Raw genomic sequence first — 20,694 nt, 5'->3', positions numbered from 1 at the left:
GAGCTGAAGGCAGCGGCCTAACCAACTGAGCCACCCAGGCGTCCCTGATTTCAGCCTTTAAAATAGTGACCAGAAGTCCCAGTTAAAACATGCTGGACTCCTAACACATAGAAACTATGGGATAACAAATTTGTGATATTTCAAGCTGTTAACTTTTAAAAAGATTTTTTTTATTTGATACAGAGAGTGACAGTAAGAGCCAGAACACAAGCAGACAGAGGAAGAGGAAGAAGCAGACTTCTTGCTGAGCAGGGAGCCCCATGTGGGGCTCGATCCCAGCACCCCAGGATCATGACCTGAGCCAAAGGCAGATGCTTAATGACTAAGCCACCCAGGCACCCATCAAGCTGTTAATTTTTAAAAATTGAGGTATAACTGACATACAATAGTTTCAGATATACAACATAATGCTTCGATATTTGTGTGTATTGCAAAATGATCACTTTTGAATATGTAGTACAGTATTAACTATAGTTGCCATACTGTACATCACATCCCCATGCCTTATTTATTTTAGAAGTGGAATTTTGTACCTTTTGACCCCATTTTGCTCTCTCCCCCTTTCCTCGCTCTCCCCGTCACCATCTTCAGACACCACCAATCTGTTCTCAGTATCTATCAGCTTGTTTTGCTTTGTTAAATTTAGATTCCATATATAAGTGAGATCATGGAGTATCTTTCTCTGCCTGACTTAGTTAGCATAATGCCCTCGAATTCCATCCATGTTGTTACAAAATGCAAGATTTCATTTTTTATGGCTGAATAATATTCCATTATACATATCTACCGCATTACATATATATCACATTTTGTTTATCCATTGATCCATGGATGAACACTTTGGTTGGTTCCATATCTTGGCCATTGAAATAATGCTTCAGTGAATATGGGAGTACAGAGATCTCTTCAAAATACTTATTTCATTTTCCTTGAATATATACTCAGACATGGGCTTACTGGATCATAGACTAGCTCAATTTTTTTTTCTTTTGGAAAACTCCATACTGTTTTCCATAGTGGCTATACCAATTTACATTTCCATCAACAAGGCACAAATGTTCCATTTCTTCCACATCCACACAAATACTTTGTATTTTTTTTCTCTTTTTGATGATAGCCATTCTAACATATTTTTTTTCAAGATTTTATTTATTTGACAGAGAGAGAGAGAACAAGTGCATGCACAAGCAGGGAGAGTAGCAGAAGGAAAGGGAGAAGCAGGCTTTCTGCTGAGCAGGGAACCCATTGTGGGGCTTAATCCCAGGACCCCTTGGATCATGACCTGACCTGAAAGCAGGCAGTTAACAGACTGAGCCACTCAGGCATCCCAAATTCTAACAGATTTGGGAAATAATATCTTATGGTCTTGATTTGCATTTTCTTGGTGATTAGTGATGTCGAGTACCTTTTCATGTACCTGTTAGCCATTGTATTCCTTCTTTGAGAAAATGTTTATTCAGTTCCTCTGCTGATTTTTAAATTGGGTTGATTTTTTCTTTTTTTTTTTTTTTTTTAAAGATTTTATTTGACAGAGAGAGAGAGGGAGCTCACAAGCAGGCAGAGAGGCAGGTAGAGAAGAGAGGGGGAAGCAGGCTCCCCGATGAGCAGAGAGCCCGATGTGGGGCTCGATCCCAGGACTCTGGGATCATGACCTGAGCCGAAGGCAGAAGCTTAACTCACTGAGCCACCCAGGCGCCCCTTGAATGATTTTGAAAGGGATTCATGTTAATTCTTACTTAAATATTTGGGGGGCACCTGGGTGGTTCAGTGGGTTAAAGCCTCTGCCTTCAGCTCAGGTCATGATCTCAGGGTCCTGGGATCGAGCCCCGCATCGGGCTCCCTGCTCAGTGGGAAGCCTGTTTCCCCCTCTCTCTGCTTGCCTGTCTGCCTGCTTGTGATCTCTCTCTCTCTCTCTCTCTGTCAAATAAATAAATAAAATCTTAAAAAAAAAAAGCATTCATTCAAAAAAAATTTGGTGTAACTCACAAGTGAAGCCATCTGGTAGTAGGCTTTTTGCTGGGAGGTTTTTGAATACTGATTCAATCTCCTTGCTCCTAATATGTCTATTGCAATTTTATTATTTCTTCATGATTCAGTCTTGGTAGATATGTTTTAGGAATTTATCTGTTTCTTCTGGGTCATCCAGTTTGTTGACATATAAATGGATAAATGTTCAAAATCTCTTATGATCTTTTTCATTTCTGTGGTATATTGCAATGTCTCCTCTTTTATTTCTGATTTTATTTATTTGAGTCTTCTCTCATTTTTCTTAGTCTACTTAAGATTTCTCAGTTTTGTGTATCTTTAAAAAAAATCAGTTCTTTGCCTGCTCTTTTCAGCTTGCTTGCTTTCCTTCTTTTCCCCGCTGGGATTTTTGTTATTTCCTTTCTTCTGCTAACTTTGGACTTATTTTGTCTTTTTTTTTAGTTCCTTGATGTACAAAGTTAGGTTTGTTGTTGTTGTTGTTGTTGTTGTTTTTACTTGATGTCTTTCTTTTTCCTTTTTCTTTCAAAGACTTTGTTTAGTTATTTATTGAGAGAGAGCATGCAAGCAGGGGGAGGAGCAGAGGGGAGAGAGGGAGAGAATCTCATGCAGACTCTGTACAAAGTATGGAGCCCAATGAGGGGCTTGATCTGACAACCCTGAGATCATGACCTGAGCTGAAATCAAGAGTCAGAAGCCTAATCAACTGAACCACCCAGGTGTCCCAAGATTTTTTTTTAAGTAATCTCTATACACGGTATGGGGCTCAAACTCACCATCCAGAGATCAGGAGTCATGCTCTACTGACTTTGCCAGCCAGGTGCCCTTTTATTCTTTTGTTTTCATGTTTTTATAAACGTCCCTCTTAGAACTGCTTTTGCTGCGTCTCATAAATTTTGGTCCAGCTTTTCTCCTATTATTTATTTCCAGTTTCATACAATTGTGGTTGGAAAAGACACTTGGCACAATTTTAATCTTCTATAATTCACTCTGATTTGTTTTGTGATTTATGTGATCTCTCCTGGAGAATGTTCCATGTGCTCTCTGAGAAGACTGTTTATTTTGTTGCTCTTGGATAAAATGTTCTGTATATTTCTGTTAGGTTTAAAATATGTTTGGTTTAAAATATGGGTCAAGGGGCGCCTGGGTGGCTCAGTGGGTTAAAGCCTCTGCTTTCAGCTCACGTCATGATCCCAGGGTCCTGGGATCGAGCCCCACATCGGGCTCTCTGCTCCGCAGGGAGCCTGCTTCCTTCTCTCTCTGCCTGCCTCTCTGCCTACTTGTGACCTTTGCCTGTCGAATGAATAAATAAAATCTTTAAAAAAATAAAATAAAATATGGGTCAAATCCAATGATTCTTTGTTGATTTTCTTTCTAGATGATCTATCATTTGTTGAAAGTAGGACACTGAAGTCCTCTACTAGTTCTGCATTGTTTCCCATTTCTACCCACAGATTGGTTGGTATTTGCTTAATGTATTTAAGTGCTCTGAGTTGAGTGTATATATATATATATATATATATATACATTTATTAATTTATTTTTTAAGATTTTTTATTTATTTATTTGAGAGAGAGAAAGTATGAGAAGAGAGAAGTCAGCGGGAGAAGAGGCTCCCAGGGAGCCTGCATGTGGGACTCGATCCCCGGACTCCAGGATCATGACCTGAGCCAAAGGCAGTTGCTTAACCAACTGAGCCACCCAGGTGCCCCAAGTGTATATATATTTATAACTTTATTTCCTCTTGATGGATTTACCCCTTTATCATTATATAATGACCTCCTTTGTCTCTCATTATTATTTTTGGCTTAAAGTCTGTTTTGTCTGATACAAGTTTAGCTACCCCTGCCTCTTTTGGTTTTTCCTTGCATGGGACATTTTTTATATTCACTTTGAGCCTGTATGTATGTAAGGACTTACTGATGCCATCTTATTGTTTTGGAACTGTTCTGTAAGTCTGTGTTCTTTTCTTCCTCTCTTGCTGCTTTCTTTTGAAATTGATGATTTTCCATGTGATATTCTTTGGTTTCCTAGTTTTTTCCTTTGCCATTACCACAAGGCTTACAGAAAACATAAATATAACAGTCTATTTTAAGCTGATAACAATTTAAATTCGATTGCATACAAAACTCTCTCATTTTATGTTTTTTTTAAAAGATTTTATTTATTTATTCGACAGACAGAGATCACAAGTAGGCAGAGAGGCAGGCAGAGAGAGAGGAGGAAGCAGACTCCCCACCAAGCAGAGAGCCCGATGTGGGGCTCGATCCCAGGACCCTGAGATCATGACCCGAGCCGAAGGCAGAGGCTTCAACCCACCGAGCCACCCAGGCGCCCCTCCCATTTTATGTTTTTAATGTCACAGTTTATCTCACCTTTGTGATATGTATCCATTAACAAATATTGTAGCTATACTTATTTTTTAATGCCCTGGTACGTTAACCTTTATCCTAGGGTTAAGTGGTAAACAGTCCCTCATATTCCTGACTGAGGCACTAACACACCTCTACAGGGTTGTATGTTTTTATGTCTGTTGGCTAATTAGCATCTTTTCGTTTCACCTTGAATAACTCTTTTAAGCATCTTTTGTAAGGTGGGTCTAGTGGAAGCAGGTGTAGGCCTGAAGGAACAAAGAGAAAAACTTAGAGAAGGAGCCCTGGGGGTTGAAACCTAGACTTCTGGGGAGCAGACACCAGCCAGTTAGTGCTGTGTCTGTGGAGGCTGGTGATGAGGCTCGTTCTGTGAGTGTAAAAATTGCAAACTGGATTCGGCGGCGGCTACAGAATAGCGTGACTGCTACAGGGGTGAACAAGTACAGCCAGAGAGATTTTTAGTAGAACCCTTAGCAGATAGGAAGCCTCCCAAGAATCAAACAGGAAAGAGCAAATCCTTTCTTCCTCTCGTATTGTAGATTTCCTTTCTTGCCCCTGCTGGAAGAGCCTAACATGCGATTTGTGGAGTCCGGGTGTCCCCCACTGCATAGGAGTGAATTAAAGGGTGGGTGGAGCTAAGAGGAATAAGCTGGCCCAAGGATTTATACTAGGGAAAACAGGAAATATATCCAAGTGTGTTTGTGTCACTGGTGATGAATCTAAAGGAAGATGCTACCCTCTTAATAAGCTCCCCACTTCCCACATATGTGCACAGTTGGCTGTATTTCCTGCTGACACTTCATTTACCAAGGCACCATCAGAGAATGATCTTTGATTCCTCGTGTGCAGTTATCAACTTATGCTAGTTAAATAACTGCTGTGTGTGCTGTCACTCACCCCGTTTAGGAACACACCATTTTTCACATGATCTAATGTAACACCCTTTTAAGTGGTACTTCTATATCTAGTTTCATCTCTCTTTAGTCTAGAGATTCTCACCCCATGCTATATAATAATACCATCTGGGAAAATTTATAAAAAATCTCATCCCCAAGGATCCTGATTTAACTGGTTTGGATTGGAGTCTGAGGATCCGCATTTTTAAAGCTTTCTAGGTAGTTCTAAAGTGCAGCCAGCTTTGAGAACCATTATTTCAGTCTGCCCTCCATATTTAGTATCAAATTATTTTATTATTATCATATTACAGACAAATCCAATAATGTCGGTCCATGACCCAAAATTCCTCAGCGGTTATCCTTATCAACCATGTATCCAACTGGCATGTTCCTGGTGCCTGGTCCATACCTCTCCAACTCCTGTTAATTCTTCTTCCTAACATTCTCACTGAACTGTAAACTTCTCACTTTATTTTCCAACAGCATTGAGCCAATTGCAATTTCTAACATGAGATATTCTTTCACTTCTCCATGCATGTGCATAATTTATTCCCTACAGGAAAGGAACCTCATTCAGACCACAGCAAGTTTTAATCACATGGTTAAAAACACATAATGTAACTTTAATATTTTAAAGTATTCCTCAAAATAGATTACTTTCTGGGATGTCAATTATATGAAAAATTGTGAATGCATAGAAAAGGACTTGAACAAAAGTAATTAAAATGTTGACTATGATTGTCTCTAGATGGTGGGGTTATAGACTTTTCTTTCTTCTCTATAATTTTCCGTAGTTTAGAACTTTTCTATATTAGCATATATTACACTGTTAAACAGAAAAAAAAATATCAGCAAAATCATTTATATATTTAAAAATACAAGATATATTTATTTATCTGAACGTCTTTAACTCCTAAAGATAAAAGTGTTTGATTAATAAAATGTGATAATGGGGAAATACTAATGTTTGCTTTAACAAGTTTTTACCCCCATCCCACACAAAAATAATATTTTTTCTTTAGCCACCAGATGGCAGTCCCTTCACATGTGTTGGCCCATTTATAACCTTGACGCGCCTTTGTAGGGATTGTGCAAGGTTTACACAAAGATTTTTATTTTTCAACTAACAAATTATAATATATTTATATTTAGAAGATATTGCAATACATGATAAGAAAATTGTGGGTTTTATGATCTAAAATTTGTCTTTTTCTTTTTTCTTTTTTTTTTATTTTATTTATTTGACAGAGAGAGAGAGATCACAAGTAAGCGGAGAGGCAGACAGAGAGAGAGAGGAGGAAACAGGCTCTCCGCTGAGCAGAGAGCCCGATGCGGGGCTCGATCCCAAGACCCTGGGATCATGACCTGAGCCGAAGGCAGAGGCTTCAACCCACTGAGCCACCCAGGCGCCCCTGTCTTTTTCTTTTTAAACACCTCACATTTATTGGTATCCTCACAAACAATTGTAGTCTAATAGTCCCATCTCACTACTTAAAAGAAGGCAGAAATTCCTTTCATGCTTGAATTTCCTTTTGCTTTTATTCTTGACTTAGACCTTTAGACTTAAGGATGATACCCACAGGAATTACTTTGTCTAGCCAATGCTATTCAGGGCTAGGAGACTATCAACTCCATGTGCGCAGAGACCTAAAAATCCAGTCAAGCTTCCCAAAGTCAGAGAGCAGTAGGAGAAGGGATATTCGGTGAACAATGTCCTAATGACACATAACTATGGCAGAATGATTTAAAATCTTTCCTGAGATAATATAGTCAGGGGTATTGATAATATTTATTTCTAAGATGTTAGAGGATACCAGAATTTTAGGCATGATTTTAAAAATTAGGGACACCTGGATGGCTCAGTTGGTTGAGTGGCTGCCTTGTGATCCCAGTGTCCTGGGATCAAGTCCTACATCCGGCTCCTTGCTCGGTGGGGAGCCTGCTTCTCCCTCTGCCTCTGCCTGCCATTCTGTCTGCCTGTGCTTGCTCTCTCTCTCTCTGACAAATAAATAAATAAAATCTTTTTAAAAAATTAATTATTGCCCATTTCTCACTGCTGTTTGCATATAGGAGACTGCAGGCATCAAAGAAGTCTCAAGTCCTCTCCAGCTGTTTTCTCTTACTCTATCCCTTTCCTTCCATGTCCAGTTGCTTGTTAAAAATGATTCCTGTCTATGCTTCACTTTAGTTAGATGATGACTTATCTGCCTGGCATTCCATTTTCAATTTACAATAAACAGTACTCAGGGAATAAGTCAAATTTGGGAGACTTGGAACTGATTTTCAGATCGACTGAGAAGAAAAATTAAAATCACTCTTAATTTCCCCACCCAGGGAAAGTATCCCAAAGTATAAACCCAATTATAAGGGCTTGTATTTTGAGAAGTAAATCTGTATCTCTGCATTCTCATCATTTTGCCCAGTGACATTTTCCTATTTGGAGTTTCATTGCTGTTGTGAATGATTTTAAAGACCGTGGCAAAAAATACAGCGCCTTTTGGTCTCAAAATAGAGGTCAACCTATATTCGAGAACAAACCAGTTTTGTTAATTATTAACAGCTTATTTTCTTTGCATTATGTGTGAGGTTCAATATTTTTCTCATTTTATATTAACACTTGAGGCTACAGAGGAACTCTGTGACATGAACCGGAGCTATTGGACAGAATCTTTCCTAGGCTAACAGGAACTCTGAATGCTGTTCTTGCTATTCCATGATTTTCTGTGGGGCCTCAGCAAGTTAATTATCTTCTTTGTGTGTTTAATCCTCTTAGAGAGCAGCCCTCATCTCTTTTGCTTGCTGTAATACTCGATGAGGATGAATGTTTTTCTTTATCCTCTGCATATAGCAATGGGGAAAAGGAGAATTCAAATAAGAGAAACGGGGAGCCTAAGTTTTGCATCAGCCTAAGAAATATGGCTTCAGTATCTAGAGAATTAAAAATGTCTGCTTCAGTCCTTCTGTGTGTGGCGGAGCATACTTTGAATTTTAAAATAAGAAGATGAGAAGTCAATATTCAAAATGAATATGCGTTGCTCTTCAGTTATTTTTCTCATCTTTTCAAACAAACAAACTTAAAAATAACACCATCTGTGCCTATTAATTGTGATTTGGTGTGAATGTAGAGAGATTTTTCGAAATCAGTGCAGTTCTTTTAAAAACCTTTCATATTAATTCATCCAAAGAACACTGTAGATCACAGGGATAGACGAGTAAGACATAGCTTTACATAGAACCTAGTGAAGGAGTAAAAAAAAATGTAGAATTATAGTGTATGAAAAATACAGATTTACAGTGCTGCTGTGTTCCAGGCAGTGTCTTTAAGACCAGGCTAGAGCAGTGAACAAAACACACAAATATTTCTGGGTTGTTTTGTTTGTTTGTTTGTTTAAGTCGTCTCTGTGCCCAACGTGGGGCATGAGCTTATGACCCTAAGATCAAGAGTTGCGTGCTATACTGACCGATATATGTGGGCACCCACATTCTGCTTTCATAGAACTTACATTTTAGTGGGGACAGAGAGAGTAGATACATAATCATGTAACATACACAGTGTGGCCCATGGTGATGAGAGCTGAGGCGAAAATAATGGGCTACAGGGAGTATCATTGATAAAGTCACATTTTATCAAAGTCATTTCAAATCAAAGTCACATTTTATCAAAGGAAATAAAGGAGTAAGCCATATGGATACCTGAATGAGAAAATTTCAGGGAAGAGAGGAGCAAGGAGGCCACCAAAGTTTGAGTGTAGTCATCGAGTTGGAGGTTGGTAGGAGATGAAGTGAGAGAGATGGAGGCAGCCAAAGGGAAGGTCGTGCAGGTCTCTCAGAATGTTGCAAAGACTTTGGCTATTACTTAGAGTGAGGTAGGAAGCCAACTGGAAAGTTTTGAACAGAAGAGTGAGATGATCTGAGGTTAACAAAGGGACACTAATTAGTAGCATACTGCAATAATCCCCTGGAGAGATGATGGAAATTTGTATCACTGTGGTACAGTGGAGGTGGTAACGCAGTGGTCAGACTCTAGGGTGTTTTGAAGGAAAAGCAGACAAAATATGTTGATGGATTGGATGAAGGCTATGAGAGAAAGAGTCAAGGTTTGTTTTAGTGAAAACACTCACATTTATTAAATGCTTATATTATGCTTTATAAAATACAGCTTCTCTTCTGCTTTGACTACTGTTTATTCAAGCAACTTCCTGAGGTTGGTTTTTATTTTTATTTTATGGCTTTAAGTAGGTATTTTTTTGTCATCTATTTTATCACTTATTTGTCTAGCTAAGTCCTCATCCTACATCAAAATTTGCAATTCCAATAGAATGCAGTTGAGAATATGGACATGTAGCTTCTGTCAGAAAAAGCAATATACTTTAAAATCCTGACTTGCTAGATTATCTCTGGAAAGCAATTAAACAAATTATATTCTCATCTTACATCCGGTATTACATAATAAACTTTGAAGGGCCTTCTTTTCATGTTTCTCTCTTTTCTTTTTGACTGAACAAAGTTAAAGCAGTTTTATTACGGGTTATAACAGAGCCTGTGATATTCTGATTCACACATAACAAAAGACCAGTACAATGTGTGCATTTTCCACCACATATGTTTGCTCCTGGACTTCCCTTTTTTCCCTACAACCTTCTTGTAGAACTAATGTTTGCAAAACATACTTAGAAAAATTTTAATTTCTAGGAAGCCACCCTGGTTCCCCAATTTCTAGTGTCAGTTTCAATGTACTAACGCTGAAATTGTAACTTACATCGTAGCTATAGTGATGGTTAAAAGCATAAATGAAAGCAGAGACAAAATTGCAGTAAAGATATTTTTTCCTTTGTTATTAAAAATTCGAAGTATAGTTAAATAGTTCACTTTTTTTTTAAGTTTTTATTTAAATTCGAGTTAGTTAACATATAGTGTAATATTGATTTTGGGAATAGAATTTAGTGATCCATTATTTACATATAATCCCCAGCACTCATCATAACAAGTGCCTTCCTTAATGCCTGTCACCCATCTAGCCCATCCCCCACCTACCTCCATCTATCAACCTCAGTTTGTTCTCTATAGTTAAGAGTCTCGTATAGTTGGCCTCCCTCTCTCTTTTTTTCCCCTTTCACTATATTCAACTGTTTTGTTTCTTAATTCCACATATGAGTGAAATCATATGGTATTCGTCTTTCCCTGACTTATTTCACTTAGCATAATACACTCTAGCTCCATCCACATCATTGCAAATGGCAGGATTCCATGGTTATTTCTATAATGTTCACAGAAAAGAACATGCCCCAGTGTGTCTTTCTTTAATCTTATCTCAGTAACCCATCACACCTGCAAATGCACTGAATCCTTCAATAAAGGATAACCCAGCCACTACAATAAATTCTCCAAGAACCAAACCATCTTTGTGCCTCTTTTACCTTGAAGTGAATGCCGTGCTCGGAAGAAAATTTTATGATGTAGTTGATTTATATGTGGGGGTGGCAGCACGTAAAGGAACCAGTGTTTGTTTCTTTGGGCCGCCATAGCAAAGTACCATACACTAAGTGGATGAAAACAACAGAAATCTATTCCCACATAGTTCTGGATGCTAGAAATACAAAGATCATGGTGTTGGCAGGGCTGTGCTCTCTCTGAAGTTTCTAGAGAAGAATCTGTTTCATGCCTTTGTCTTCACTTCTGGTGTTGCCAGCAATCCTTGGCATTCCTTGGCTGTAAATGCATCACTTCAGTCTGCCTCTGTCTTTGTGTGGTGTCCTATCTGTGTTTAAAATCACTGGTTTATTAAAAAGCAGGAACAGCCAGATAGAAGAGATGCTTAGGGCAAGGTATGTGAGAAAGGATGGTGGAGTTTCCACACCCTCTCTGAGTGTCCTACTCTCCCAGCACCTCTACATCTTCACCACCCTGGGAACTCCAGAGTCAAGATTTGTGGTCCAAGTGGTAACATTCTTAGTTGATGAGACTCAGCATTGATAATTTTATACTATGACATAGTCCATGTAATTTCTTTAACACTACGGTCATAGATTTCTGCCAAAAAGATTTGTTTCTTTTCCATGCCCTAATAGACACCATGTTCCGTATAATTGGTTAGGCGTCCTGTAATCTGCAGTCAGAAAAAGAATAAGAAAACCTTGTTCTGTAATGACTCTCAGGCTTCAACACTATTTCTACCAAAGATCCTGCCAGATCTTTTGGATCAGATTTCACCAAGTTATTGACCAGACCCCGGGAATGAGCCAAGTGGAAGACCCATCTCCATTCACTATCTTTAATAATAGTGACTGAAAAATTCGTTTGCATCATTCAAATGGTGTCATGTCCTTGCTCTTTTCTGGTGAACCAGGCTCTTTCATTATCTATGGTAAGAGGCAGTACTTGCCTGGGGAGCGTTATCTGGCTGATCCTTCCATGTAAGGAAAGTTGGTCTAACCCATTCAGGTACAACCAAGGCCTTAGGAACTCTGTTCCAGTCATGGCTCCAACAGCTGCTTGCGGCTCTCCTTCTTCATGCTAAGATTGGTTTGAGAATTCATTTGAGTTTAAACTTGCAGGTAGGGCTCTCTGTGAGCAGAAGCAGCTGGCAATGACAAAGGCAAAGGAGGTGAGGCAGGGACTGACACCTCATTCACAGTTGTTCCTGAGTATCACTTTTTTCATATTCAAAAGTCATCACCAACTTTACTAGTTATTTAAATAAGGGTCCCTGGGACTCATCACTTTTGCTGCCATTGTCATACCTGGCCCTTTGGAGATGTAGAGATTCTTTTTTTTTTTTTTCTTTTTTTTTTTTTTTAAGATTTTATTTATCAGGGGCGCCTGGGTGGCTCAGTGGGTTAAGCCGCTGCCTTCAGCTCAGGTCATGATCCCAGGGTCCTGGGATCGAGCCCCGCATCGGGCTCTCTGCTCAGCAGGGAGCCTGCTTCCCCCTCTCTCTCTGCCTGCCTCTCTGCCTACTTGTGATCTCTCTCTCTCTCTGTCAAATAAATAAATAAAATCTTTAAAAAAAAAGATTTTATTTATCAATTTGAGAGAGAGTGAGAAAGAGCACAAGATGGGAAAAGGTCAGAGGGAGAAGCAGACTCCCCATGGAGCTGGGTGCCTGATACGGGACTCAGATCCTGGGACTCCGGGATCATGACCTGAGCTGAAAGCAGTCACTTAACCAATGGAGCCTCCCAGGCGCCCTGTAACGATTCATTTAAGAAATTCTTCCTGAATACTTAAATTGACACTTAAGTCTTGGTGCTAAGAATTCAGTGGTGAGTAAGGGTTCTGCTGTCATAGTGCTTGCATTTTATCAGGACAGGTAAGTAAGTACATATGTCAATTAAATAATTTCCCAAAATAATAAAAAAAAAAAACAAGGTAATATAATAGAGTTACTTTGATAGGGGGTGGGTGGGATCGTGGAGGCTTCTTTAGAATGAGTTAACAGAAAGTTGACATTTGACATGAAAACTGAAGGATGAAAAGGAACCTGTCATCTTAACTTAATAATCATTCATTTAAAGTCTAAGATATAGGGGCTCCTCGATGGCTCAGTCAGTTAAGCCTCCAACTCTTGATGATTTTGGTTCAGGTGAGCTCTGCATCTGCCTCTGTGCTCAGCAGGGAGTCTGATTGAGATTCCCTCTCTCTCCCTCGCTCTGCACTCCCCCCTCCATGCATTCTCACCTCATTCTCTCAAATAAATAAATAAATATATTTTTTAAAGTCTAATATATATATATATATATATATATATATGCCTGGTATCAGGTATTGGAAAAGGTGTACTGAGAGAAAAATGTAAAGGTGAAGACAACATAGCCCTTGCCCTTTGGAACCTGATATCTAATGAGGAAGACAAACATCTATGTTAATATATGCAATAGAGAGGAGTATAAGAGAGATGTAAGCAAAATGCCAAAGGAGTACAGAAGGAGAGGGATAGTTCTCATTAAAGTATTTGGGAAGGTTCGAGAGATGAGCTTCACAGATGAGGTGACAGCTGAGCTTGGCAATGATCACAATGGCTCAGAGTCATCAAGTCCCATCTCTGTGTCAGCCACTATGCTAATGAGATTTACAGGGAATTTCTCATTTAATCCTGCTAACCCTAAAAGGCAGAGACTATTAATCATTCTCATTTCACAATAAATATATGAACCTGGCCTTGAACCCAGTTAATCTAAATATAAACTCATTCTGGTACAGATACTACACGACTAACTAAGAATCAGTTGGTTCACTATGTTTTTCTCTTTTTAGCTTATTCTTTTGGTGTTGTGTATCCTCTAAACAACTCTTACCACATAATTCTGATTCATAGTATCATTCCCAAAATCTGTGTATGTAAAAAAACATTTAAGACTATGAGGAAGATGTTATAGCTCCCGTACTTAAGAACACATAAGTTATTAAGATAAAGTGCATCCCATGTGTCTTGGTTTGTTGTTTCTTTTTTATATATATATATATTTTTTTATTTATTTGACAGACAGAGATCACAAGTAGGCAGAGAGGCAGGCAGAGAGAGGGAAGCAGGCTCCCCGCTGAGCAGAAAGCCCAATGTGGAGCTTGATCCCAGGACCCTGAGATCAGGACCTGAGCCAAAGGCAGAGACTTAACACACTTAACACTTAACACACTTAACACACTGAGCCACCCAGGCACCCCTTGGTTTGCTGTTTCTAAACAGAATTTTATTCATTTCACATGAAACTGATAAAGTAATTTTTCCCCAGACCATCAGGCTAAGAACGGCAAGTCTGTAAACCCATAAAACCAATAAAAGATCCATACTCTGCATAGGGTTAATGAACAGAATCAAGACTTTTACTGAAAACCTAATAATATATGAGCTTTAGATTCAGGCAAGTGTTTTCTTTGGAAAGCAAGATATTAGCTTGCATAATCTGTATTTGGAAAGAAATAACAAAACAAAACATTATCTCTTCCTTGCTCTCTTTTGTCTTTTATGAAAGAGTAATATTTTGGTGACCCTGGAGATGTAGGAATGTCGCATGTTGGTTTATTTGTTATTTTCTGCCTGTGATAGATGATAGATGATCCTAAAAGTTACATTCTGCTATGTGTTAGGTAGTGAAGCTGAGTTAAATATAAGACTTCATCGCATTTTTTAAATGAGACATTAAGTATTAATTTTGAAGTTCTCTAGTTTATGTTTACAAAGGTGCCGACTATAATTTTTTCAGTCTTTTAAAAATTATGTTCCAGGAGAAATAAATTAAGGAGACAGTTCATATTCTAGGAAATTAATGCTTCTTCTAAAAATTGGCCATCTGGCAGAAAGGACATAAATTGAATTTGACTGTCTATTTGACTATCTCACTTTTGTAGGACTTATTCTTTGATGACATGTTCAAAGGGCTGTTTTTATTTGCTTGTTTTACTTTCTAACCTCCAGAAGCTGGGAAAAAGAAAGATGACACATGGCGAGTATAGACTTATCAATCAGCATTTAACTTAGATGCTACTGTGGGATCTAATTTGATATTGTAATGCATGAAATTATTTACATGATATGCATTACTACATTATGCAATCATTATATAATCCATATGTATTATATATAATACATATATGTAATACATATATAGTGTATGTTATATATTATATACATAGAATAGGTTAATAGATGATATTATAATGTGTAACAATTTGGCAACATAAGGTATGAAAGCAATTTCCTACTATCTTTAAACACTTAGGGAAAGCTAGACAAAAAGTTGTACTGATTAGAATTAGAGAGGCATATGGGTTAGCATTTGAATTATGTGTATAATCCAGAAGTAACCTAAAGAAACTGACTTGGCACTTTAGTCACTATAGCAGACGGTAATTTTATTTTATATTTTATTTATTTCTAATTTTTAAAAAGATTTTATTTATCTGTTTGACGGAGATCACAAGTAGGCAGAGAGGCAGGCAGAGAGCAAGGGGAAGCAGGCTCCCCGCTAAGCAGAGAGCCAGATGCGGGGCTCGATCCCAGGACCCTGAGATCACAACCCGAGCTGAAGGCAGAGCCTTAAACCACTGAGCCACCTAGGCACTCTTTATTTTATTTTTAAAATTTTTAAAATTTATTTACTTTTAAATTTTATTTTATTAAACTCAATTAATTAAAATATAGTGCATTTTGGTTTCAGAGGTAGCATTCAGTGATTCATCAGTTGCATATAACACCCAGTGCTCATGTTAACACATATATCATGTGCCCTCCTTAATGCCCATTGCCCCAGACTGTGATTTAAAAAAAAAAAAACAAAACAGTTGTAGTGTTGTCTCCTACCCATGTGCTCTTCAAGACCCATGCCCCCACCCAAAAACTGGAGTCTAGGTCCTTCACTTTGAGTTTGGGAAGGCCATTGTGACTGCTTCAAATAAAGCAAAGTCATGAAAATGTCACCCACATCCCCTTGTTTTCTTGGGATACTCACTATCAGAACAACAACCATGCTGTAAAGAAACACAAGAAATCCATGGAAGGACCCATGTAAAGGGAAACTGAGGTCCCTGGCCACAGCCACAGCTGACTCCCAGCTGACAGCCCTCTCCAACTTGCTAAGCATGTGACTGAGCCATATTGAAACTGGATCCTCCAGACCCCCAGTCAAGCCATTCCAGCTGACTGGCACTACAGAGAGCAGAAATGAGCCACCCAGCTGAGCCCTGTGAATTTGTAAGCCAAACAATTGCCTTGTTTTAAGCCACCATGTTTTGGTGTGGTTTGCCATGAGGCAATAGACAACTGATACAGTAACCTGAAAGTCGCACAAGAAGATGAATCTGGAAAGGAGCTCTCTTTTAGTCCCTGAAAATGGTAGCCAGTGAATAGCAAAGAATTAACTGTCTCCCATGTAGATAATATTGTTTGGATCTTAATATTTTGGCAATGATAAATTGTTCAAGAATTTGTAACCAGGGGCACCTGGGTGGCTCAGTGGGTTAAAGCCTCTGCTTTCAACTCAGGTCATGATCCCCGGGTCCTGGGATCGAGCCCCACATCGGGCTCTCTGCTCAGCAGGGAGCCTGCTTTCCTTCCTCTCTCTCTGCCTGCCTCTCCGCCTACTTGTGATCTCTGTCTGTCAAATAAGTTTTTAAAAAAATTAAAAAAAAAAAAGAATTTGCAGCCATATTTTAAAATCTTCACATCCATGGAAAAGACAATGGAAGCTACTGAAGAAGAGAAATCACCTGAAGTGACAGGAATTTGTAAGAAAGGAAGACCTAGAAAAAGTCACAAACAGCTTGGGTTTTTGAGGGCTGGTAGAGGAGAAGGAATCGGCAAAGTTGGCAGAAAAGAAACTGCCTGGGGAGTAGCAGGATGAGCAGACTCTGGGTTCATGAAGAAGCCAATGGGAGAGTGTTTTACAGTGAAACATCTGTCCATGTTGATCATGTTTTATTTTTGTTAGAAGTGAGAAATAAAAATAAAGAGGTTGTGAAGAAGATGTTATATGTTACTAGGATCGAGGTAAAGTCAAATGTTACCTATGAGAGATATTTTAAAAAGGTAGCATATAAGCATATGTAACTTTTGAAAGTTTGCAAGCATAGTTGAGAGATGAAATATACAGATAATGGTAAACAAGTAAGAGGAAAATAGAATTAGATTTGGGGATATATGATAGTTCAAAGACCATTAAAAATTATCTTAATAAGTTTGGTTAGAGGTGGGGCTTAAGATGTAGTAGTTAGAATGGCAGAGAGCAAGATAGGGATAGGAGGATGGATGTGGGTAGGAAATGCATGTAGACGAATAGCAATTGGGGGCAAGGGAGTTAATATTATCACCAAGGAAAAGTACAAGGAATAAAGATTTGTAGGGAGTTGAAGAGCCTGTAGGATAACACCTAAGGGAAGACTTGAAGACAAGGTAGTCTACTGCATGGTAGTCTATTGAGTAATTAGAGAATGTAAAAAAAAAACAAAAACAAAACCCTAAAAAGAGTTGAAACCTGAAATTTTACAGAGAGGTCATCTACAATATCCAAAGGTAGTGTACACAAAGGTAGTGAGGTACACAAAGGTAGTGAGAGATGCCTTATTTCCAGAAACAGTTATTTTAAGCATTTCAGTATCAAATACAATAATTCTATTGTTAATGAACCATCAAGTTTGAGCAGCACAAGACCAAATATTTGGGTTTTTTCATGGCAGTTTTATATGATCCAAATTTTCCATGCAATCATTCGACCCTTTAATTGTGCATATATAGAATTTTACAGCCTTTTCTAGCAGGCGCTAATCTTAACTTTCCATTCATTTTAACTGTGAAAAAAATCAAAGGGTATTAATTTTTCTAAGTCTAGCCTTTTCCCATGTGTTCCATTCCTTTTCTAGATGTCAGAACTAATCCTGTTGTCCTTAAGTTTAGCTCAGGACTGGGCTGTGATCCCACGATCTGTCTGGCCGAGGAAACTCCAAATTCATTGGCTACTTTTCAAAAGATCAACAGATGTTCCTGCTAAGATTGTTTGTTAGTCTCCTGAGTCAAAAGGCATCCAATAGAGACAGAATTAACAACATACTAGATTTCTAAACCACAACCTAATGCAAAAGAGAAAATAAGCAATTCCTAAGAAAGTAAAGAAACCCAAGTCCTTTGAGTAAAGGCTTATCCATACACTGTTTTCCTCAAAGTTAAATTCTAATATCTGAAGAGATACATTACCCACATCTGTAGCAACCAAAGCAACAATTTTCAATTTACATTGGCCTTTGGAATTCTCACATAAATAATCCTAAAAATTATAATAGCTTAAATGATTCAGATGCTAGCCTAATTATTATATTGACTAAGCCATTTGATTTTGATTGATTCTAAACCACGTCTTTTTAGAGAACATGGATTTTGTTTTGAAACATTGGTATAAGAGAACCCTTAAAATTATTCGCTGCCTACAGTCAAAAAGACCTTCAGTGTCTGCTAAACTTACTGCAATATGCTATAGTGGTGATAAGTTAGATAATTTTTTAATGTATTTATTCACCTCATCTATCAAATACATATATTATCAGAATGTATTTTTTAGTATTAGAAGCAATAATGTTGCTCAAAAGCTTTAAAAAGTAGCAGTAGAGTACTGAAGAACAACATAAATGGAGGTACATCTTTCTGAATACCGGGAAAACAATAAATATTAATTGTCTAAAGTTTTGCTTGCTGAAAGGTCACTCTTGGGGTGCCTGGGTGGCTCAGTGGGTTAAGCCTCTGCCTTCAGCTCAGGTCATGATCTCAGGGTCCTGGGATCCAGCCCCACATCAGGATCTCTGCTCAGCAGGGAGCCTGCTTCCCACTCTGGCTCTGCCTGCCTCTCTGCCTACTTGTGGTCTCTCTCTGTCAAATAAATAAATAAGTCTTTTAAATAAATAAATAAATAGTCTCTCTTATTTATGATTCCAATTCAATGATTCATAACTTGGGGATATTTGTTAAAGGTTAATACATCCAACAACTAGAATTTTTTATAATGATTCCACCTTTCCATTTAAAGTAACCTCTTAAAATATAAAGAACATCCTCACCTAAAGCTATAACCTACTAAACATAATTTTATGGTTTATGAGTTAAATTTCATAATTTAATATTGCTTTAATGATTCAAGAGTTTAGAAAATTTTAGCATTAGTATTTTGAACATTAATTCTAATTATGCAAAGCGACATATGGAATATTTATCATTTCTTTTCAAATAACTGTTGTGTTAATCTAGGTGCTTTAAGAAGCAGATGCCGAGACAGCGTTAAATGGGGAAAGAGTTTATGTGGGTGTGAAACGGAAGAGTCCAGAGAAGTTGAGAGACAGGTCTGATCCCAAGTGAAGGAGAGAGAAAGAGAAGATTGGGAAGAGGAAGTTTGGGTAGGAGCCCTGTAGAGCGGAAAGAAGGCTCAGCAAAGCCCTTGGTGAGTCCTTGAGCCCAAGTTCGTCAACAGAGAAATCCTTTGTCTTCTTAGGCTGATCTGCCTTGGTATTCTGCCGCACCTGCTCATTGGCTGGAGCCACCGGTGACAAGCATGTCCTCAGCTCAAATCGAGAGGGGAGTTTAAAGTCTAATAGCTGGAGCCTTCAGTTAACTACTTTCCCTGTGGTGAGAAGTTTGTCGGATACATTCACACGGCTGGCTGCCACAACCATGAAAGGAGCATCTCCAGACGTGGAGATTTTTGCTTCTAAATTGTGAACCGCCTATTGGAAAGCTCCTTGGAAATGATCTGGTGACATGTCGGATTCAGTGATTCAGTGCTTTCTAAAATGAGTGCATTCGTTCTGTCCTAACTCATACCACCATTCCCTCAAGTACCAAGGGCAACCTTAGTCTCTTCTCTCCTTTGCCTTCCAGATCCAAATAACTAATGAAATTTGTTGATTGACTCTCTACCCCATTTTTTTCTTTCTGCTCCTTCTATGGGCTCCCTGTGTTACTGCTTTAGTTTAGATTCTCATTACTTTTATGCTACATTTTCTGTATTGTGATCCCCTCTGCAGGAGTCTCCCATCTCCCCGCTCTCCTTTCTAATACTCTTAAAGTGCTGCTGCCAGGTTAATCTTTTCGGAAGGGCACCCTTCACTGTATTATCAACGTACATAAAATACAAACAAATGGGACACCTGGGTGGCTCAGTTAAGTGTCTGCCTTTAGCTCAGGTCATGATCGCAGGGTCCTGGGATCAAGTCCAACATCAGATTCCTTGCTCAGCTGTAAGCCTGCTTCTCCCTCTGCCCGCCATTCCCCCCTGCTTGTGCTCTCTCTCTTTCTGACAAATAAATAAAATAAAATCTTTAAACAGAAAGACACCTCCAATGGCTCCCAGTTTCTCACAACATGAACATCTATATCTATAACCTGTCATTCAGGGGCTTCCATGATCTGGCTCCAATCAGGCTTTTCAGTTTTACCTCCTAAAATTCCTTTTACACACACTGATTTAGTCTTCTTGAGTTATAGCAATATCACAATTATGCTCTCAACTTTCCTACCTTCATGAAATTTCCTCACAGAGTTGGTTTCATTCTCTGTCAGTCTTGTCTATCACAACGAACCATCTATCACAACCCTGCTTAAATGTTATTTCATCTATAGATCTTTCCCCAAATCCCTTGACTGGGAGTACTCCATTTGCTGCCATTTATTGGTAGGTAAAATATATTACCAGTTTATAATAAAATTTGTGTTATGGTAATGAGTGGATATTAGCAAACATACATTGAAATTGGTTTTGTGAGGAAACATGTATTATTTGTTTTGTGTAAATACTGAATACTATAATCCAACAGGAAGTCATAAATTCTGGGTAGAGAGAACTTTTAACCTTTAACCCTGAAAAACGGAAATCACTCATTTCAAAAGAAATGTTTTGATGTCATGGAATACTGGCGTGTGTCAGGCAGGTACACAGTAAATTTCCTGACAATTGGAAATCACGCAATACAGG

This window comes from Enhydra lutris, unplaced genomic scaffold (assembly GCF_002288905.1).
Source record: "Enhydra lutris kenyoni isolate GAN:26980312 unplaced genomic scaffold, ASM228890v2 scaffoldscaffold7, whole genome shotgun sequence".
In the NCBI taxonomy this organism is placed as follows: Eukaryota; Metazoa; Chordata; class Mammalia; order Carnivora; family Mustelidae; genus Enhydra; species Enhydra lutris.
This window is presented reverse-complemented; position numbering follows the sequence as displayed.